A 22,984-nucleotide genomic window follows, 5' to 3' on the forward strand; every position below is an offset into this window, starting at 1 on the left:
AGTCACTGGGCTGCACATGATCCTGGTTGTTCCCACCAGACCTGTCTCCAACCTGCAAATTGGCTTGGACTGCCATGGCACCAGGACCTTGCCTGTGCTGGATTCTCATCTGAACCTGGACATCATCTTGAGGTGTGCTGCATTTGCTTGGGCAGAGGGGATGATGCTCTGGCTGGTGGGGCCTCTGTCCTGGGCAGCTCTCCCATCCCTCAGGGAGCAGCCAGCCCTTGATGTTCCTTGGTAGCTACACACACCTTGGATTCTGTTTTCTTTTTGGCAGTTCTTTAAAAAAAGGGGAAAGTGCCTGGGTTGAGTGGGAGAGAGTGTCACCACAGTCCCTGAGTTTCAGCAGATAGCCCTGGCCAGCCAGGCAGGGGGGTGCTGTGGGTCAGGAGATGCACTGGGTGGGTTGTACCAACCTCAGCGGGCACATGGAGCCTGGCTTGTCTCCAGGCTGGGGTGTGAAACTCTGCCTAACCCTGTGGTGTGGAACTGAACCTGGCTCCCAGGAAAGCAGACCTGGCTTTGCCTTCATCCTGTGCCCTGCAGTGAAGTGGAGCACTGGGGTGGGTCCCGTATCACCCACATCTTGCCTGAGCCTCAGGATGTTCCAGCAGCCTGGGAGACAAACAATGGACATGGTCCCAGTGGCAGCGTGGTTCAGGGCTTCCTTCTTTTACTGGGAACTCTCTCGGGAACGGGTTACCCACAGCCTGGCTGAGCTCTCTGCCTCCCCTCCGCCACTGCCACTCGGTGACAGCGTTCACGCGCGTTAGAGGCAGCGCGGGGACCACGGGGTGGCAGCAGAAACCAGGACACGGATCAAGTCTGAGCACTACCGCGTCCTTAAATGTTTGGGCAGAGCTCTGCCAGAGGTGAGAGGCACTGGGGGTGTCCCCACACCATAGAATCATAGAATGCGCTGGGTTGGAAGGGACCTCAGAGATCATCAAGTCCAACCCTTGATCCACTCCCCCCGTGGTTCCCAGCCCATGGCACTCAGTGCCACATCCAGGCTCTTTTGAAATATCTCCAGACATGGAGAATCCACTACTTCCCATCCCAGGAACCAAATGTTTCCACTTCCACCATTCCGCTTCCGTTCCTGCAGAGGGGTTTTCCCCCTTCCCCAGGCAGCAAGGGGCTGGGGGCAGCACAGGCAATCCCTAGGGAGGCACTGGGAATGCCAGGCTGTGCAGAGCTGGCTGCTCAGGATGGCTGTCCCCAGGGAAGGAGCAGGAGAGGGACAGGCAGTGGGTAGAGGGAGATCACTGGTGTGTAGAGGAGGGTCAGGGGAGGGATCCTGACACGGCTGCACATCGGGAGAGCCTCCAGTGCAGGAAGGATGGAGCAAAGCTATTTAGAACACTCCGAAGTCAGTCAGTCTTAAGCTGTTCCTCTGGAGGAGAGAAACAGAATCACAGAATCATCCAGTTTGGAAAGGACCTCAGAGATCCTCAAGTCCAACCCTTGATCCACTCCCCCCGTGGTTCCCAGCCCATGGCACTCAGTGCCACATTCAGTCTCTGCTTAAAAACCTCCAGGGATGGAGAATCCCCCCCTCCCTGGGCAGCCCATCCCAATGCCTCATCACCCTCTCTGCAAAGGATTTCTTCCTAATATCCAACCTAAACCTCCCCTGGCAGAGCTGAAGGTTTAGGTTGGATATTAGGAAAAAATTCTCAAGCCCATGGCCTCCTGTCTTTCTGATATCTGCCTGGGAGAAGAGCCCGACCCCCCCCTGGCTCCAACCTCCTTTCAGGGAGTTGCAGAGAGTGATGAGGTCTCCCCTGAGCCTCCTCTTCTCCAGCCTCAACACCCCCAGCTCCCTCAGCCCTTCCTCACAGCAATTCTGCTGGATCCCTTCACAGCCTCCTTGCTCTTCTCTGGACCTGCTCCAGGACCTCAATCTCCTTCCTGAGCTGAGGGGCCCAGAACTGGACACAGGACTCAAGCTGTGGCCTCACCAGGGCTGAGCACAGGGGCAGAATCCCTTCCCTGGACCTGCTGGCCACGCTGTTCCTGAGCCAGCCCAGGATGCCATTGGCCTTCTTGGCCACCTGGGCACACTGCTGGCTCATGTTCAGCTTCCTGGCAATCCAGACTCCCAGGTCCATTTCTGCCTGGCTGCTCTCCAACAAAAACCCCAAAACCTAATAAAACCAAACAGAAACCAAAGCAGGAGGTGTTACAGCCTTCGAAGCAGCTTCAAGGACTGCTGCCTCTGACCCGGTAACCCCAGACCCAGCTCCCGGTGGGTCCCTGCCCAGACCTCCTGCACTGCTTGGGGAAACGCGGGCGCCGGTCGGGGCCCGGGTGAGGGCGGTCGGGGTCCGGGTGAGGTTGGTCTAGGTCCGGGTGAGGGCGGTGGCCCCGCGGGGGTCTCCCGTGGGTCTCCCGGGGGTCTCTCAGCAGCCGCGGTCCCCGGGGGGGCTGTTCCGGTACCTCCCGCAGTGCCGCCCTCCGGCCGCGAGGCGGCGCCAAAGGACCCACCCGGGAGACGGCCCCGCCCCGCCGCCATCTCGGTTGTAGTCCCGACCCCCCCGGAGCGTCCGGCGCAGGCGTAGTGCTGGCGGCGCAGCGCGCAGGCGCAGAGCGCCCCCCCATGCCGCGGCGGCCGCAGCTGCTGAGGTACCTGCCGTCCAGGTGAGCTCCGCCGCACGCCCGCCCGCGGCTGCGGGAACACGGGCGCCGACCCCGCGCGTCCTCCGCGGGTACCGACCGCAGCCGGGGCTCTGCGGCGCTTGGCCCGGGGTCGGCAGCAGGTGCCGCGCTCGCGGCTCCGCGGGAGTCGGTGAGGCAGCGGCGGGCGGGCCGGGGTCAGCGGCGGGCGGTGGGCACCGTCTGTCCCGCCGAGCCCCGCGGCCGCTGCTGCCGCTTCCCGACCCCGGGGCGTCCCCGGGCAGCGGTTTCCTGAGCATGGGCGGGAGGGGGTTCCCCGGGCGGGTCTCCCGAGGCGGCCGCAGCCCGCAGGGGCCCGGGCGGTCGCTGTCTCCCGCGTCCCCCTCGGAGAGGCCGCCCCTGAGGAACGGCTCCGCTCCCGCCGTTGTGAGGCAGCGGAGGAGGGAGCGCGGCACGGAGCTGGGAAATAATCCCTCGTCATAGCGGGCTTCCTTGGGGAGAAAGAGAAACGCCTCCAAACCTCACCTGGTTTTATTGCGAAGATCTTTTTTTTTTTTACACGTAAATAGCGGAGCGGAGCGCTCCGGGCTCTCTGCAATGCCCTCGTCTGTCGCTTTGCTTCCTGGTCTCAGGTCTCGGAATTCTCGGTTGATTGATACACTTTGGACCAGAGAACCAGAGTGTTTTTCTTCAATTCAGACTTTTGGTCTTGGGCCGTCTCTTTTGTGTTTAATCCAAGACCCTGGGAGTAACTAAAAACGTTGCAGCACAGTCAGGTGCTTCTGCTCTCTGAAAAACCCTCGTTGTGGAGTCTGGGGCGAAGATGTGGTAGGAGCCACATGAGGCTGCGTGGGGCTGCCCAGGCTGAGCAGCAGCATCTGTGTTTCCAGCCCAGAGCCTGGATTCGGGTCCGTTCTTTGGTTCCTCTCGGGCCCGAGGGGTCTGGAACCGGTGGAGCTGTGACACAGCACGGGGATCGTGGGCAAAGTTTGTAGCAGAACTGCAGGACCTGTGTGTTTGCTCAGGAGGAAAGGTCTGGTTTGTGTCAGGGGTTGCATCAGGGAACCCCAAAAGATTTTTTGTGCCTGAATACTGAGGTGATGAGAAAATAAGGAGAAAAATCTCCTTGGCTGTTCAGGTGTGTTCATGAGTCTGCTGTGTTCAGGCAGGAGAACTTGAAGGTTCATTGATTTAAGCTCCTGCCTTTCCTTTTCTATAAAAACAGGGTGTATTCCAGATCCTGGAGCCTGCAGGCTGTGTTTAGCCCCAGTGTATTGGTCTATGGTACAAATCAAAAGGTAGCGTGAAGTCTAAGAGCTGAGTTTAAAACCAGCTTGGAGCTGTTCTGGCCCAATAATTTACATGGATTATGGGAGCAGAGCTTACCAGGTGTGTCTCCTACTGAATTGGGGGTAGAGTCCTCATGAAGCAAGGCAGTCACCAGGATTAATTTGGTTTATTGGCCATTAGACTAAGATTATAGAGAGGGCTCAGGATTAGCAATGAATGTTCCAATTTCATTGATTTGTTTGACAGTCTGAAGCTTGTGTGTGGCACATGAGGTATGTAAACTGAGGACAGAAAGTTAGTGTGGCTATAGTTGGCTTATAATAAGATGGAAATGTTCTAAAATTAAACTTAAACAACCATTGGACACAGCATTACTGGAGACTGTAGTTACATTCCTAGCTACTCATTTTGTATCTAACATTAAAAATCAATTGAAATTAGGAAACCTGTTAAATTTGCTGTATCCTCACCTCAGATCACCTTCAGAAATCCTCCAGTGCTTCTGTTTGCACCTCCTGTTTCACACTGGTTTTACATCTTGAATGTTATTCATTGGAATGCAGAAGTGTAGGGATACCTTTAGATTTCAGAAGCTTTATTAAGTATGATGTTTATTTTGGTCCTTTAAAGGTGCAGCAGCTATTCTTACAGATACTTCTTGGGCAGTTTTCCTAAACATTGCTGTGTTGCATGCTCAAGATTATAAGTAACATATAGGAATGGCATTTACATTAAGAAGCTCCAAAGTTATGGTGATAACCTGGTCTAAGCACCATAAATAAAAAAAGAGAAAGCAAATCACCTCAATTTTGGGGGTTGAATTTTAATTATTTATTATTTTGAATTTTTAATTATTTAACTCCTATAAATAATTATTTTAATTATTATTTAGCTGTCATTCTCACAACTGGTAGCTCAGCTGGGCTGCCACCACTTTTGCTTCCTGGAAAAAGGTAAAGCCAAGCACTCAGTGAGTTCTATTTCTGTAGGCAGTGCTGACACCAGAGCTCTCTATTATCAGGGTTTATCTTGTGCTCATCATCTGTCAGCTGTATCTTGGGTATAATTAAATATGCCTCTGCTGCTTGTGACTCTTAAACCTCATGTTGGACAGTTGTGCAGCACTGCCTAAGGCTATTTGTTTCCATAATTATTACAGCCTAGCTTAATCCACAGCAGTTAAAGGAGAACAAAGTATTTTGTGAAAGAAAATGTTTCTGGTGTGTGTCTTGGTGTATCTCAGTAGTCTCTTTTTCACATGACTGTGAATTATAGAATTCTGTATCACTTTTCCCTGGAAATTCTCACTGTTCTGGCTTGGTCAGGTCAGTGATTAAGCAAAGCAGTTGTGATTTGGTCCTGGGATAGGGCTGGCTGGGTGACTGTGCCCTCTGCTGTGCAGATCAGAGTTGAGGAGAGATTTTAATAGTCTCACTTGGTCTTCTGTTCTCTTAAATTCTGAATTGTAAATCAGACTTGCTGAATTTTTATACTAATATATTGATCATTCCCCTTTTTCTGCCTGGTCATCCCTCCTTGGCTTCTCTGCCTGCTGGAGACCCTTTAATGTAGTAATGAAATCGATGGTGTGGGAAGCACAGGGAGGAATAGCTTTGTTTTCCTTTGGCTATTTTCCCTCCCAGATTTGGATGCCTCTCTCTGTTTACAACAGGTTTAGTCCACCAAAGGGGTGTTCCTCACTTTATGTAATATAAATATAGTAAGGGTTGTAAATGCAGTATTTAATTTTAAGGTAACCTTTACAATTCCATCTTGTATAAACCAGACTGAATTACCAGATGGATTAAAAACGTGAAACTAGCCTGTTTTTTTTTTTCTTCTACAAGAGCTGGAATTGTGGCTTTTCCCTGTGTGTTTGAACAGAGGATATGGGCAATCTGCTGCCTTCTTTTAATCTGTATTTTGGTGGTGAAGCTGTGGGGTACATCTTAAACTGATCTAATGACCAGCTGGCATGCAAAGGGACTGATCTTTATTTGCTCCATTTTGTACCTCCTCCAGCATTCACTGCATGTTTTCCTGAAGCAGCTCAGTTTGATAAACAAGCAGGGCACAAACCCTCTTGTGTCCCCATCTCCCCAGAAGATCAACTTCTGCCAGGTAAGGAAGTTGAATGAGTTCACAGAAGGGCTGAGGAATGCCAGAGGTGTCATGGAGTTTTGCAGTGTGAGAACAGCTGTAGAATCAGGTGGAAACATCCAGTCTGCTGTTCTGCCCTGACAGGGACCAATAAGAAAAGAGTGTAAGGTGAGGCCAAATGATATAAACCTTTGTCTGACAGCCCTCTTGTCTCTCATCAGCTGTAGGATGTCAGGAGGTAGATGTTTGCATTTATCCTGTTAATAGTTAATGTATTTTTCTTCTGTGAGTGCCTGTGTCTCCAGTCCATTCAGATGCCTGGCACAGACACATCCTCAGCAGACCCCAAGTGATGTGGTAGGTGCTAGCAGCCTCTCCTTGTTTTCCTTTGAACCTGACAGCTGCTAGCTTCATTTTCTGCCTCTCAGCTTTTGTATTGTTTGGAAACAGTCAACAGCTCAGCTGCTTACATTCTTCATGCAACTGATGATTTCATAGGCTTCTGTCATATGTCACTGCAGTAATCTCTGTTTCCAGGCAGAACACCCCTAGCCTAATTGATTATCCCTCATTATTCATCTTTTCAGACCTTGTTTCCTCTTCACAAATATTTTCCTGTTCCCTTATGTCCTCCTGAAATAAAGGAAGAGGCACAGCCTCTGGGATTTAAGATGCAGATATTCTATAGCTTTACAGAGTGGATTAATTACTAATAATTTCCAAATGTTAGGGTTGTTTTTATATATATATATATATATATTTCCAGTGTTAGCTGATGCTTTTATCAGTCTGCCATGACTCCAGCAAGAGTTCCTGAATGTTAATGATCAATTTGGAGCACATCACTCTCTATGTGAAATTAGGATGATTTTCCTCTGGACTGCTACTTTGTTTGCACAGCATTTCATCTGTTACTTTATTTCCTGTTTACCCAGTCTCATAAGGTTTTTCTGCAGGTCTTCAGTCAGCTCTGCTCTTTGCTGTCAGAATAGGTTATATCCCCTGGAGCCTTGCACTCTACCCCTTGGCCCCTTTTCCAGAGAGTTGGTGGATGCTGTGTATGGCAGAGTGCAGCAAAAGGCTCCCAGCAGCCTCCTCTGGAAACAGACCAGTCCTGCCCAGCCCCTGGCCTCTGCTTTCCTGGAGTCCAGGTGCTGCTCTCACATTTACCCTCAGCTGCAGAGCTGTCCAGGTTCCAGAGTGCCCTGAACCTTACATTGCAGTGGTTTGGGGTTTTTTTTTCTGCTCTACACCCCTGGTCAGGTTCTGCCCATCCTCACAGCCCTCACCCCTGCTCCCCTCAGCACTCCTGCTGCCCTGTGGGAACAGATCTGGCTGGAAATGAACCCCAGAAATAAATGAATGCTGGTTTAGTGTTGCTGCACTGATAGTAGAGAAACGTGTGGATTTAATTAGAATCAATTCAGCTGGATAAGTGCACGTTTCTGTGCTTGCTGCTGATTGAAACCATGACCTTCCAGGCTCAGCTGAGGTCTCGACTGAAGGCTCTGTAAGTGCCTCTGCACAGACCTGCACTTTTGATTTCAAATTGGCAGGAATTGGATGCTGTAGTGAGATGAGTCTGACTTGCTGTATGAATCACACCCAGGTACCAAGCCATCGATTTTGTCACCACTTCTTGGGCGTTTTCACTGTGCTGAGGCCGAAAGCAGCCTGCCAAGGGAATTTCCTCTGCAAAGACAGTGATCAAGGAGGGAGGCTTAGTGCATTTCTGTAGTTTCATAGGCATCTAGTATTACCTTTTATCTTATGTATACTTTGCTGGAATTTCTTAAGAACAATTGCATCAGAAATATTTCAAAACCACATAACTGGAAATTCACAGATTTTGCCACTGATGCCCTTGGGGTGTTTTACAAATACTAAAATTATTTGGGATTTGTGTACATTCAAGTGGGCTAAATACAAATGATACAGATCTTTAATGAAGTCTTTGTTCACTAAATAGGCTTTTCAGGTATGTTCTTGAAAATTCAGCAGTTGTGCTGTCATGCAAAACAGTTTTCTGCTGAGGAGGTTTTGGATTGGCTTTGGGTGGAAACTGAAATTAGATGCTTCTGGCTTCAACACTTTCTTTTGGCTGTGGTAGATATGAAATGTTTTGCTTAGCCAATAAATCTGGGCTTGTTTTTTTTTTCCCCAGTTAATGTAGGTGTTTCTGCTTTTGCATAGGGAAAAGGAAGAACTTGGTTTGTGTAAATACATGGTTGTATGCCTCGGGTTGGTGTATTTCCTCTCCATAAAGTGGGGCTTCTGTGTGGTTTTGTGATTTATTTTGTAGCTGTTAGAAGCTGGGGGCCTGGGCAGTGGTTTGAGGCTGCTTTTCTGTGCTGCCAGGTGAGGTGTTGCAGGGTGGCAGTGCTGGGCAGGTCTGGCAGGCACACACTCATCCACACTCACTGCTTGACAGAGGCATTTTTAACCATTCTGTAGCACTCTGCCTTTGTTGGTTTGCTCATGGAGTTCATTCTGACCTGGTTTTCATCAAAGAAATGGTCCTTGTTACAAATCCAACTTCTTTTTTCCTTCAGCTTGGATGTAAAGGTTACTAAACACATTTCTCATGGTCCCCAGCAAAGCTAGGGAAGATTATTTTTGAGCTTTATCCAGGGGTTGACAGAGAGAAAGGCACGACGCTTGGTTAAAGTCTGCACAGGGATTAGCTCAGCCCCAGAACAAAATCATACTTCCCTGATATTTTTAAGATAAGTGGTTAACTGGAAACAATTTTTATTTAAAAAAACAGAAACAAAACAGCCCAAAAAACTAGTGGTGAGACTCTGGCCCAGGGTGCCCAGAGAATCATAGAATCACAGAACTGGCTGGGTTGAAAGAGATCATCAAGTCCAACTCTTGATCCACTCCTGCTGCAGTTACCAGACTATGGCACATCTACTCTTTTCAAGTTTAAAGTTCAGATCAGCTCTGTCTCCAAGAAAATGTTAAAGCAATTTGGGGTTTTGGAGAGTTGGAAGTTTTAATTTAGTTATATTTTCAGTCACAAATTAAAAAAAAAAGTGGTGCCTCCAGCCCCAGGGAGGAGTGGAGCTGTGGGCTGTGTGCTGTAGTCACCCATTCCTAACCCATTCCAGCAACTTTGCTACACATGGGGCCTTGCCATAAGGGAGTGAAGGTTTAAAAACATTTTTTCACCACCCTGAGCAGAACCACAGCATCAGCTGAATGGTACCCAGGTGTTTGTCACCTTTTGGACACTTAATTTGTGCATTTGTAACTGCTTTTAGATGGTCTTGGAGCTCATGGCTGGTTTATTCCTGGCCTCTGTCATGGTGGTGACCACGAAAAGCAGGAGCTCCTGCCAGTTGACTCTAAATTCCAGGGGATCATAAAGTAAAAAAAATATTCTACCAACACCACAGCAGTCTTAAGTCCTGCTGCCAGTCAGGCCTCAGGAAATGCCCAGAGCTTCTGTAGATCCCTCTTGCTCACAAAAGCTCTCTCTGATCTCTCCAGATTTCTCTTCGAAATCTTAGGAGATATAAAGTGTTGGCATTTTTCCTCGTTTCTACACCAAAAATAGTTATTTATGTGCAATTGCAGAGTGTGAGGCTTACAGTTGGAGAGCGCTCCTTAAAAAAGCAGCTACTGGGGCTTAAAGCCAGATTTTGTTGTCCTTTAGCTTGGGTTATTTGTTGGGTTGGAATAAATGCACGTCTGGCTGTAGTGGCTCTGGTGGGGGATGTGTGGCCAGCCTGCTCTGCAGGAGTGATTGATTGCTGACTGATTTTTTCTCTGCCCTAAGGGAGGGAGCAGGGAAGGTGTCTCAGAGGTGAGATTCTTGCTGGGGAGTGAGATTCTTGCTGCTTCAAGAGTCCTGGGCTTCACATGTGACAGGGACGCAGCATCTCCCTGTCCTGTGTTCCAGGATTCCACCCCAAACCTGCAGGGAAGTCAGAGCCCTTTGCTGACATGATTTTCTTTGGGAGTATCCAGGTTGTTCTGACCTTCTGTGCTGGAATGCTGGAGAGCACAGGTGGTGGAAGGGCAGTGATAAGAAGGACCACTCACTCCTCCAGGCATCCAGATTCTTCCTTTCTGAAATAAGTAACCTTTGGGTGATGAATGGAAGATTTTTGGGTTTTAAATAAAGATGACCCAGCAGGCCATACAGTTTTCAAGGCCCTCCTGCAGCCTGAGGCAACACTGCCAAGACAGTGATGGAGACTTCTTATGTCCTTCTTAACAAATATTTTTTGCTAGTTTGGTTTTGGAGTTTTTTGTTTCCCATTCATTGAATAAGAAATGATACGTTTGGTGTGATGTGTACTCCCAAATTGTCCTCATGAATTCTCTGCAAATGCACAGGAATGTTGGCAGTGATTACCAAATTTTGGGTGGCCTGACAGTTGCTGTTATAGAGGATTATTAACTGCATAATAGATCCTTTGTGCTTGTGTTTCAGCAGTCCTTTGAAATCTGGGAAGCAACAGCTTCAGTGCCCGGGCGGGCTGGTCCTGTGCCTGACAGAAGCTTCACTGCTGTAATGAGACCATGGAGCCCTTCTGATAGTGATTTAGCTTACACTGTGAGGAATGGCTTTTATTGTTATGTCTGGTAGTAATTGCCTAAATGAAGTGTTTTCAAGGGTAATTCTAGGCCACTATAATTATAAGTATGCTGCCACTCTCACCAGTATAAAAATGGCTTTACAGCAATTTGCAGAGCTCACCAGTTGGTTTCTCAGGATGGGGTTCCCATGCCTGTTCCACATCAATGACTTCCAGTTTTGGCAGTGTTTTGAGGTGTGTTGGAAAATGGTATTTCCTTGCTGATCACAGTTTTTCTTGGCAGTGCAGTGACCCTTAAAGACTTGTTAGAAGTCTGTCATATTGGTGGGTTTTTTGGTTTGTTTTTTTTTTTTAACTGTAGTACCCCAAAGGGAGCAGGATTCTTGGAGGATGCTGAACTTTTGATGGTGAAGAGTGGCCTGGCACCCGTAGGGGTGTGAGGAGGAGCAGAAGGTGCTCTGGAAAGGCTGGGGAGCTGGGTGCAGCCTCAGCTCCTGAGCCAGGCAGTGCTGCTCTGCTGCCCTTCCAGTAGAAACCCCGTGGGCTGGGATGCTGCAGGGTGGAAGCTGAGCTTCTCTTCTCATCTATCCCAAGAAGCTCTTTTGCTCTGAAAAAAGCCAAGCCAAACAAAACTTTTTTTTTTTAAATTTTTTTTCCCTGCCTTTAAAGTGTTTTATTGAAGCTGTAAAACCAAACACAAGACACCCTTCAAAAACCTGCTTTTAAAATAGTGTTGCACAGGATTTCCCAGATGGATGGAGTGATTCACTGAGCATTAGGTTTGTTTTTTGTCAGTAGTAAAAGGGAGGAGCAGGTTTTTCCTTTGGCCTTTCACAAGATAACTGCTTCCCCCTCCCCCAGAGTTTAATTGCTTCATTCTTCAATAAAGAGCAGTTTCTAGTTTCTTAACAATAAAAACAATAAAACAGCCCTTGAAGCTTCTGCTGTCTTAAAAAGAAAAAAACAACAAAAAAAGAGAGAATGAATCTGTAATGAATATGAATCTGAGGCTTTACATAAAGGCAGAAATATTGTCAGGACTTGATTTTCACAAAATAAGAACTGTTCAGGCAGAAATGCTATTCAGCCTTTTATGGCAGTCTCCAGATTATGAATCTCTGTGCTTTGTCTGATTGGTAGGGACTGCTTGTTGGGGAAAAAGATTGAAATGCACCAGAAAGCATAATTTGTAACCCAAGCATTAATTGTCTGTATTGAGAAGTGTTGTTAATGTGGGTATCTTGCTTTTCTGTAGTTCAGTTCCTTTGATGTGATGTATTAATGTTTTCTCAGATCTCCAGCCTTCAGATGTCATCCTGGGCTGTGGATTGATTGCAAATATGGCACTTAGGCTGCTATTTTTATCCTGTCTCCACATTAAAATGAACTGCTTATGTAGAAGCCATCATCAGTCACCTTGTTGGCCTAAAACTGCTTAAACAAATACAGCCTTAGTGTTGTTGAAGCTTTCAATTAGGAAGAGCTCACAGAGTTTAAATCCTGATCTTGAAACATTTCCTTTAGTGAAGTCTGATATATTTTAACCTGTCATAAATCACTACAGTCAGGTTTTCTTTTGCATTTTTAAGAGAACCCCAGGTCTTCCCAGCAGCAGTTACTCCAAATTGCTTTTCATAGTCTGGGGCCTCAGCTTTCAAGACTGGCATTCACCTTTCTGTAAATCAAGGGACTTGTTCCACACTCTTGGCCTCTGCATCCCTGCAGCATGGTTCAAGCACCTGTGTGAGTAAAATGTGCCAGGAAAGGCAGAGTGTTGGGAGCAAAGGTGGTTGGGTGGGAGCAAAGGTGCCTCTGAGCACCTGAGTGCAGCTGCAGCAGGATGGGGACCTCTTTCTCTTACCTGACCAAACAGATGAGGACTGCAGTGGTTCCTGTGCAACTCTTGGGAGGTTCCATCCTTTTTTTTACTGGTTTACCTGTATACTCCCCAACAGTCACATCTCAAAAATGTGCTGCCTCTTCCTGCAGGAACTGCATTAACCCAGCTCAGTGATCACCATCACCACCACCAGGGCAGTGGGGAGCCTGGCTGAGCAGTGCTGTGCTGTCTGGCTCTCTTGTGCAGGAGCTAGATGAAGAGCAACAAGTTTTATTACTGGTGATTGGGTAATAAAAGGTAGAAAACAGCTTTCCATCTGTCTGCAGGGCAGCAGTGGTGAGGGAAGAGTCTCTGTTTAACTCCAGACTGATTGCAGAGTCATTGCTGAAAATGTGGCCTTGGAGCTCTTAGCTCTTCCCCTTCTTCCTCCTTGATTATGGCTTCATCTGAAGGAAAACCAAAACATTTAAACTCTACCTGAGCTGAATATTTAACAGGAGGAGTGTATCAGATGCCAGTGTGTTGGGCTGCAGTGCTAAATGTTGGTTCTCTCATTCAATGTGAAGTTACTCAGTGCTGACTCAAAAAATCTCAAGAGGAACAGCACCACTCAACCCCAGCACGTGTGGCTTGGGGAAGGAATTACATCGAGAAATTCCCTGTCCTGTGCAAGACAGGAGGCTGGAACAGATGAATGAAACTGATTAGGATGAACTGTGGAAACAAACCAAATCAACACAGTGTTTAGAAAAGAAACAAATGTCTGAGCCTGTAATGATTCCCACTGAGTCCTTCTGATTGGAGCTCTTGAACAAGGAGAGGAGCATGGACTTTCCCACTGCTGCACTGGATGGACACTTCACTCTTTACAGCTGCCAGGCACTCACCTACTGTAGCTTGTACACAAATGCAGAAAATGTACCTAAAAGGTCAACTGAGGTCAAGGGGAAGCAACTTAGATTAAAAATTATATAATAAAAAAATTATTTTTAACAGTTTCCAGTTCTGAGAGAGGTGGGGAAAGCAGGGCATTATGTTGCCTGCCCAGCTGTGAAGGTGTGTGGCAGCATCAAGTACATTTCTGGACAGAAACTGATACATCTCCATGAGAAAGCATGAAAAATGGCTCTAAAGATAAGTAAAATCTTAGCCATAGTCTACACTGGAGCTAATTCAAGGTGTGTTCAAGGGTTGGACTCAATGATCTCTGAGGTCCCTTCCAACCCAGCCAATTCTATGATTCTATGATAGTTACCAGCATAATTATTCTGGCACATTCTTTGAGTATAAGATAACTAGAAAAGAAAAAGGTTGAGGAGAGAGCAAAGCCTGGATGAGAGGAAAGAGGAGAAGGAATTTAGACAGTTAAGCACTTTGCACCTTGGAAAGAAATCACTTGGGAGACAAAGGAAAGTAATAAAGCTTTGTGAAAGCCTGACTGGCACAGGAGGTAAGTAAAGAATTATCAGCCTTCCTGAAGAGGGTGAGGACTCTTGGGTAACCCAATAAAAATCTACCTGTAAATCAGGCAGAAGGAAGTTTTATTTTATACAGTGCTTTCACTAGCTGTAGCATTAGCTATTGCCAGTGAATGATGGGGAGGCCAAAAGCACAGAGAAGTCAAAGTTAGAAAAATATGTGGAAGAGGAATGACAATGTTTGTTAACTGAACCTGGAGTATTTCTGATAGTAAATAGAAGAGTTAACTTTGAGGAAATACAGAAAAATCCTGTGGTGCTGAATGATAAAATAGCAATATTCAGGTAACACAGCTGGAAAACAGGGCTCACTGTGTGTACACAGTGATGAGCTCTGAATTGGCTTTTGAGTCAGATGTGAAACTTGGGGTTTATCATAGGCAGTTCTATGAAAATACTATTGTGTTGTCTGGAGAATGGAATTGAAGATTAAATGCTTGTGGAAAAATTACAATGGTCAAACTAGGAAGCAAATTGCTGTGGTTCACCCATGTGGTGAATGCTGCCTGAGTACTGGTATTGTTGATCTTGAGGACCCGTTGAAACTGGGAGAGATCCTGAATAGGTTGACAAGAATGATCAAAAGTGTGAAATGAGTTCCTTGCAAAGAATGTTAAGTAGCTCAAAATTCTTTTAAGTTCCAAAATGTATCTTTGAAGAGAATATGATTGAAGCATGGGAAAGTCTTAGCAGTGTGGAGCATACACGAGCCCTTTATTCACTGTCTCTTCTGATAAAAGGACTGAGACCACCAAATGGAGGTAGTGAGTGGCAGGCTTAGAACAAAGGGAGATATTTATAAAGTGGGAGCAGGACCTCCTCCTTTCTCTATGGTGTTGAGGTTCTAATCTGTTGGAACAATTCCCTGCATTTAGGCTGATTTATTCTGCAGTTAACACTTCATCAGAACGCTGTTCACAGGACTTTGGAAGCTTAGCTCTGGAGCTGTTCCTAAGATAAATCCTTCTGAATGTTGGAGTAGGGATAGAAACCAATCCCTCTCATCATCCCTCATGAGGCAAAATCAGGCAAAACCTCTCAACAAAGTGTTTTGGTGGAAGTACCAAATACAGTTTGTACAGATCACAACATCCAACCCAGCCTTCTGGCTGGTATTTTGGGGTTGTTGTTGGAGTATTAGAACTCCACCAGTTAGGAGTAGCATAGCAGGAGCTAATACAGACTTTTGGTCTGAGCTGGGGTAGTGACATATTGTTAGAATTGTGGTGGGTTCTTCCAGCTTCAGCTACTACAGAAATAATAGAACAGTAAAATACCAACCAGTGTTATTTGGAGATTACTCCACAGGATTTAGAAAAGGACAGACTGAAGGAGAAGGTTTTGGATGAAGGGAAACTGGATGTAGTTCCAGTGGAGGAGTGCTGTTTATTTGTGGTTTTCTTACCTGTGGTATCTTGTGTTCACATATTCATTGACAAAACCAGTTGCTTGCTGATTCAGAGCAGCTTGTTAAACATTACTTGATTGTGGAGAGAGAGATCACTTAAACGCCCAGACCGCTCAGGTGAGCTGTGGTTTCAGTTGCATTTCAGTTTTAACATCTGCTCCTGACCTTGAGAAGGGTTTCTAGTCGTAGAAATAGCTTGTCATTAGTTCCAGCTAGTTAATTAAAGGATATTACCTCAACCTGCAAATCTTTGAGATATTTGAAGGCTGAAAGACTAGGGAGAGGAGTTACAGAGTCTGCTCGTGGTGACCCCTCTGTTGTAAGTGCTGTGAGGTGTGTGGAGCTGCAGCCTGAGCAGGGGTCCTGGGGGTCCTGGCTCCCCAGGAGGGGCTGAGTGTGCCTGGGGACACCTCAGTGCTGGGCAGGGGGTGCTGTGCCCCAGGCTGAGCCCCGCAGGCTCTTGAGATGCTGAGGGAATATCCTGTGGTAAGGAGAGTTATCACCATTTTACTTCCAAAGTATGAAGTATGATCCAGACTTATTGGATTACTGGGGCTTAACAGTTAACTAATTGTGTTATGCTCTGTGGGTGCTCTCAGGCCAATTATTACCTTAAGTTGCTGTGGAGGAGGCTGAAGAAAGAATCTACATTTTGGTTCTGTGATGGTGGCTAAAACTAATAAGATATTGACAGTCGGGTTTGGCACCTCTTAGTGCCACAACTCAGCTGACTAATACTGTCCTAATTATATTTTATTGTCTGACTTACCTTTCTTCCAAACATTTTAAATATCTTTAGAATTCATGGCTCTAGCAGTGCAGTACTGGACATGGGGTAGGGAAATATATCTGCTGTTTTCCAAAAAGAAATGAAGCTTGGAGAAGGAGGGTAAAAAAGGAATATTGGGGAGAATAGTGTCAATCCAGAACTAATTAGGGTGCTCATTTTATTTGAGATGACTTAATTAGCAGTGTCTTTAAATTCTACTAAAAGTTGTGTATGGAAGAAATGTGGATGTAATGTTACAGGAAGGAAATACTAAAACCAATTGAAAACATTTGATAATTCCTCTCCAGGTGAGTGTTGGCAAGCCAGCCTCTCTAGAGAGGGCATTATCAACAACTTGTAAGGTTGGGGCTGGTGTTTTAACACTTGCCTTGTTCCAAGGACCTTGCACTGGGAAGGCCCTTCTCTGGAAAACACACATTAACTTCTGGAAAGTTGTGGCTGCTCAGAGCTTTAGTGTTTGATTTAGCCTCCAGAGTGTGTTACTTTATACTGAGTACTATTTTTTTTTTTGTTTTGTCCTGTTGGGATGAAGGAATATTTTGTGTATAACAGGTAAAGATGTTAATCATTTCTGTATCCATCAGGGAAGGAGAGAAGGTTGCCTTACCAGTTTTTCTGCAGCACAAAGCCTGAGAATATAAATAACCTCTGTGTGTGGAAAGCACAGCAGCACTGCAGTCCACTGGGGAAGAAAGTCCTGCAGGTCCTGAGAGAGACTGAGGCTCCTTGAATTCTGGGCAGCGGTAGGAGCAGAGAGGAGGAGGGCTGGCTGGGGGTTCTGCTGCTCGCTGGCCCTTCACTCTGGAGCTGTATCAGACAGGATCTCACACTACACAGGTCCTGTGCAGCTCTTCAGAGTGTTCTTACTCTAGAAAGTACTGAATATTTTTCAGGGGCAGGGATCAATTTAATATTAACACTGTTTTGACATACATATTAACATCTGCTGTGAAAAATCTACCAGGAGGAGAATTTCAGCTCCATCTATGCCTTTAATGTGAAGTCTGTGACTTGATTCCATATTCATTATTAAATAGTTTTAGAAAGAGAATACTTCAGTAGTGCTGATGCCTGGCTGTAACAGGCACTACTTTGGGCTTTTCTTTCTTTTTATTCTAGTTTCTGATAGTTTCAGGTTAAAAATCACATCACCTGCACATCTTCCTCTAGCAGCAAGGGAGATTCCCATAGGATTGAAGGAAACAATTTTTGCATTACTCTGTGTGCAATACTGGAATTCACTTCTTTAGAGATTTTCAAGTCTGTAAGGCCCTGAGCAACTGGATCCAGGTTTGAAATTAATCCTGCTTGGAGTAGGAGGCTGTGTTGGATGACCTCCAGAGATCCCTTCCAGGCAGTGCTGTTCTATGATTACGTTCAGATCCTGCAAAGGGAAACCTTGCAGTGTCTGTCAGGCCCTCCTCACCTGCAGAAGAGGCTGTGACCAGACTTCTGAGAAACCCTCAGAGTACTGCTCAGCTGAGGACTTAGTTTACTTAGTTTTAGGCTTTGGTGTAGTCATCCATGTACCTTTATCCTTCCCTTTCACCTTTGTGCGGTATGTTCTAGTCTCATGCTGGTTTCTAGGAAATGAAATCAGGAAATAATTCTATTGTAATCAAGACTTTCTAAACGGGGGGGGGAGGGGAGGCTTGGGTCTCTCCTCTCTCTCCTCTTTCCTCTCTCTCCTCTTTCCTCTCTCTCCTCTTTCCTCTCTCTCCTCTTTCCTCTCTCTCCTCTTTCCTCTCTCTCCTCTTTCCTCTCTCTCCTCTTTCCTCTCTCTCCTCTTTCCTCTCTTTCCTCTTTCCTCTCTTTCCTCTTTCCTCTCTCTACTCTTTCTCATCTTTATGCTGGCTCCATTGCTCCCGTGATCACGGGGTGAGCTGCTTCAACTGACTAAAACAGCAGAGAGCAAACCTTAGGAAAAACATCTGCCATCCCCAAGTTCTACCAATGAATTTATTGTACAAGAATATAACATGGTTTTAAATTAAACTCCTTGGTGAGTTTTACCTTTCCATTTTCACACATACTAAACCACCTCATAGTTCTGTGGAAGCTGTGCCTGCACCCCAAAACGTGCTGGTTTGGGATCTCCCTGTCAGCTTTGGGAGGGATGGCTGATGCCAAGTATTTGTTGAGTGCCAGTGATGGCTCTGCCACTCTGCAGTGCCCCTTGCCCGAGGGGGTGGTGGGGGTGGCCTCATCCACTCTGTAGCTGGGTCCTCACTCTGACATGGCTGAGGAACACAGCAAGTAAACAAGTAAGACAGTGTCAGCTTGAGCATCCTTTGCCAAGGGAGTGTTCATATTCTTTAAGTCCTCTTAGCTTCTCATTTGCATTTGGTTTGCTGTTCTTTATGGGATTTTCTATTTTGCTCATCTGGACAAAGTTCCCAGTTCTTTTTAAATTCCAGCCATTCCCAGGATTTTCCTGCAGGGTTCATATATGAGGTGACTGTCTTTATCCTTTCATAGTGGCATAGGGATTACCTGGGCTTCCCATACAGTATTTTTAACAGTTTCCAGGGTCCTTGTAGGTGTCTTTCTTTTTGTTGCTTTCTCTATTTTATATTTTGTTTTGACAAGTCATCTCTTTTTCCACTTGAAATGGATGGTATGAGAGCCAGATTTGCTGGCTTTCTGTCATACTGCTGAATTTAGCCTAATTAATATTGAGTTTTCTACTGAAAAACAGGTCCTTCAAAGGATCATTCCATTGTAACCCATTCCATGGGATAATACATCTGAAGGGAGCATCTGTAAGGAGCCCTGCTCCAGTTTGATTCTGAGAAACAGGTCCCTTGGAGCCCTTGTGTGCCCAGTGCCACTTGAGGGAAGGGGCCAGGGCCTGGCACAAGGACATGCCAGTGTGGGGGTGAGGTCTCAGTACATACTTGCAGGGAGCTGACAGCCTCGGGCCCGCTGAGCAGTCTGGGTTTGCTGCTGAAGCATTTGTTGGCATTTTCCATCCTGTCTCTGTGGTGTTCATGCAGGTGTTTACAAACTGCTTCCAGTACTCACAAGGGAGGCTGCTCACAGTGGCTGGAACAAGGCGTGCTCAGTTGCTGCATCCTGGATCTATTTCCACCCTCTCTGAAATAAGAAAGTATGATCTGTTTTATCAAAGAGCTTCTACACATCTCATAAACTCCTCGCATGAATGCCCATGCTGATACATACTGGATGTTAGTTCCTAGCCCTGGTTACTCAGATCCAGGGAGTACAGTGAAGGCTGTAGTGAGTTAACTGCTTTATTTCTGTATTTGCCAGCTCTTTATGTTGTACACGCTCCTTAACTTAGCCTGCAGGATGTGGAGGTGACTCCAGACCTTCCGTCTGGTTGTTAGTACGTGAGCAGGTCCTGGTGGCTGTCTGATAGACTCACTCAGCTCACTACAAGAGCAGAAAGTGATCCTGGCAAAAAGGCAGCATTAAATCTGCTCACGTTGCTGCCAGGCAGCAGACGCTGCCTAGGGCAGGGTTTGGGTCACAGCTGCAAGGCGGTGGAGGAGCAGGAAGAAGAGAGCTGGAAGGTATAATGTTCTTTTTCAGAGGCTGTGTATGCTGAAATAATACCCTATAACAAGAGAACTCAGATTAGCAGACTGAGTTCTGTTTTATATTCTGTATACACTTTATCTAAATTGATTAGATTTGGCATATCTTGAAGTTGAGTGCAGGCCCCTGCGTGTCATCTGGCAGTGTCATGGGCATGTGCTTTATCCACTCTGTAATTCAACTGAAAAAAAAAAAATCAACCCTTTTTCTTACAATCAAATCTCAAGTCAAGGTCTTTATACTTGACAGATTTAGAAAAAAAGTGGTACACAAGGAGCTTTTTCTCAGTTAGTTCACAGGTCCAAGTGAAAAGCAGCTCTGGAAATAACAATTGAGGAGGCAGTAAGCAGATCTGATTTGTCACACCACTGTGGAATCATTGACCTGATGCGAGGGAAAGAGAGGAAGGAATTTCTGTCTGACATAGAGAGGGAGGACAGGAGCCTCCCTTCTGGCAGCAACCCAAAATTCTATTAAATGAATAATGAAATTACATCCTGACTTGTTTGTGAATTGCTCTGTATTTGTTACTGGTTTTTAATGTGTTGATTTGAGCTGCCTCTCCTCTTCTGGCCAGCTGCCTGAGAAGGGGCCTAAAATTCAGCCTGACACACATAAGGATGTTTTCTGCTTGACAGGCAGTTCACAGGCTGGAAGTGATGGAAGTGACAGCAGTACAGGAGTTGTGATGGTTTTGAAGTAATGACAGTGATACTTGAGAAAAGGTTGTCCTTCAGATGATGCGGAATGGGCAGTAAGCCAAACTGAAAGAGCTGATTCTGGGAAGCTCCAAGGAGCAGAGCTACATGGGTAAAGAGAAAATGCATTTCATTAATGAGTAAAAATGGGGGGGAAATAATAAAAAATTAATTTTGGCAATTTATTTTTCATGCCATGTATATAAGTTCTGAAAATTTATATCAGTCCTGTGAATGCCTCTTATGCAGTTAGAGCATATTAAAATAGTGAAGCTATTAACTCCTTGGAGCTAAATCTGTCTTCTGTGTTCTTATATTCAATAGACCTAATTATCTAATACTATACAATATGTATTTACTGTGATAAAACTTCAAAGGTCTCTCCCATGTCTGGGGGATAACTTGGAATTACAGCGGGTTTAGGTTGTAGATGTTGAAATGTTTCATCAGCTTTTGACTGCAAGTATGGCATTTTCTGATGGCCAAAATACATTTATTCAAGTTTGAATGAAATAAGAAGAAAAGTTTGGTTTTGCTTTTCAAAGATTTTAGTAGAAGTGCTTTAGATGTCTGTACACAGCACAGTGATGAAGGGGTGTTAGTTACCTGACTGAGCTGACACTGGAAGGGTCAGGTTTGGGAGGGCCCTCTTGGAGATCTAATCCAACCCCCCTAGAGGTTGACCTGGAGCAGGTGGCACAGAATCATGTCCAGGTGGATTTTGAATGACTCCAGAGGAGTCCACAACCTCTTTGGGAAGCTTGGTCCAGTGTTCTGTCACCCTCCAAGTAAAGAAGCTTTTCCTGATGTTCAGGTGGAACTTCTGTGTTCCAGTTTGTGAGGAACATTCATCCACTGAGATGAATCTGTCCTCATCCTCCTGGTAGCCACCACATCTCAATAATTGCAATGAGATCATGGTCCTGTGATCACACACAGCTTTCTAATTCATCATCTTTATTCCCCATGCTGTGTGCTTTGGTGTACAGGCAAAGGAGGGAGTCCCTTCAGGAGGGAGTTGAGTACACAGGTTTCCCTGGAGAGGTGCAAGAGAATACTCCATATCCATGCCATTGGTTGGCCTTCAGGTTCTTATCTTGGGAGGCACCTAGGGAGCCTTTCTCACAGCTCTGGTTGTCCTGTCATATACCCTAGTTGGATGTGATGTGAGCATTGCCAGTTTGAACCCTACACCCACCAACTCCTTCAGTTTAAAGCCAGCCTGCTGCCAGAGCTTCCCCTGTCTCTTGTAGGTACCTGGATTCCATCCCTTCCTATTGGGTTGTTGCCAGCTAAGACATTATCAGAATTCTGTGATCAGAAAAGCCAAAACCACAGCAGCAGCCACCAGCCATGTAGCCAGAAGCTGACGTGCAATATATGCCTGTTTCTGGCTGCCCCCTTGCCTCTAGATGGGAAAATAGAAGAAAAGATAACTTGAGCCCCAGTATTTTTCACTTGTTCCCCCAGGGCTTTGCGCTCTTCCTGGGTTCTACTCAGGTTCTGGTGTTGTTCATGGGTGTGTGGAAGAGCAGCAGTGGAGAGTAGCCTGTGCCCTTGGTAACCTGTGGCACACTCATGGCAATGTCTTGGCTTTTGGCTCCAGGAAGGCAGTGGATCTCCTGTGACTCCCTGTCAGGTGGGCACCTTGGTGCCACTCAGCAGAGCCAAGCACAATGAGCACTCAGCATCCTGTTTGCAGTACCACCTGTGTGCTGTCCGTGCAGTTCCTCCTCATGGGTGTCTACTGCTGTTAAAACCAAATATCTCTTTTTAGTTGTGATCCTGGAGGGTGGGGACTGGCAGAGACCTGCTTTTTGGGGTCACCAGGGTCCAAGGTGCTTCATTCTTGGCGGTGTTACTGGAAGATGGTTCTGAAGCCACCTGTCTAACTCTACCTCAGATCCTCAAGTACTGCACAGCCAGTTAACCGTTACCTGTTGTTACCTGTTGGTTGACAACTGGTTGAAGATGACCTAGCAGTGTGCCTAGGTGGCCCAGAAAGCCAATGTTATCCTGGCTTGTATCAGGAATAGTGTGGCCAGCAAGTCTAAGGATGTAAGTCCCCTCCTGTACTCAGCACTGGTGAGGCCTCACCTCAGGTCCTGTGTCCAGGTCCGTGCCCCTCACTTCAAGGGCACTGAGGTGCTAGAGTGGGTCCAGAGGAGTGATGAGGCTGTGAAGGGATGAGGGGGAAAGTTCTAAGGAGAGACTGAGGCAGCAGGGGTTGTTTATCCTGGAGTAGGGGGAACCTTACAACTCTCTACAACTCCCTTCAGGAGTTTGTACTCAGGTGGGGTTGGGCTCTTCTCCCAGGCAATGAGTGACAGCAGGAGAGGACATGGCCTGGAGCTGCCCCAGGGGAGGTTTAGGTTGGATATCAGGAACCACTTCCTCATGGAGAGGGTGATCAGGGATTGGGATGGACTGCCCAGGGAAGTTGTGGAGTCCCAATCTCTGGAGGTGTTTAGGGAAAGGCTGATGTGGCACTGAGTGCCCTGGTGTAGCCAGTGTGGTGGGGTCAGGTCATAGGCTCGACTCAATGATCTCGGAGTTATTTTCCAGTATTAATAAAATCCTTTGATTCTGTAACTTGGGCTGATGGAACAGCTCATCACCACAGGCACACTCTTCCACCAGAAGGGCT

General features: G+C 46.4%; 1 protein-coding gene and 1 long non-coding RNA gene across 2 annotated transcripts in view; one reads left to right on the top strand and one right to left on the bottom strand.

Annotated features, from left to right (window-relative positions):
- Positions 1 to 1,178: 1,178 nt before the first annotated feature.
- On the bottom strand, positions 1,179 to 22,384 carry LOC115599422. Its single transcript, XR_003988406.1, has 3 exons — positions 22,314 to 22,384; positions 13,966 to 13,980; positions 1,179 to 1,191 (listed from the first exon to the last, which is right to left on the bottom strand). It is a non-coding gene; the product is annotated as an uncharacterized LOC115599422 (long non-coding RNA).
- The window catches only part of NDRG3 (NDRG family member 3), a 59,964-nt gene continuing 39,524 nt past the window's right edge, over positions 2,545 to 22,984 (top strand). The window contains 1 exon segment of the mRNA XM_030462971.1: positions 2,545 to 2,646. The gene's annotated coding sequence lies outside the window, so the exon portion shown is untranslated.

The sequence above is a fragment of the Calypte anna genome, chromosome 20 (assembly GCF_003957555.1).
Source record: "Calypte anna isolate BGI_N300 chromosome 20, bCalAnn1_v1.p, whole genome shotgun sequence".
NCBI classification, from domain to species: domain Eukaryota; kingdom Metazoa; phylum Chordata; class Aves; order Apodiformes; family Trochilidae; genus Calypte; species Calypte anna.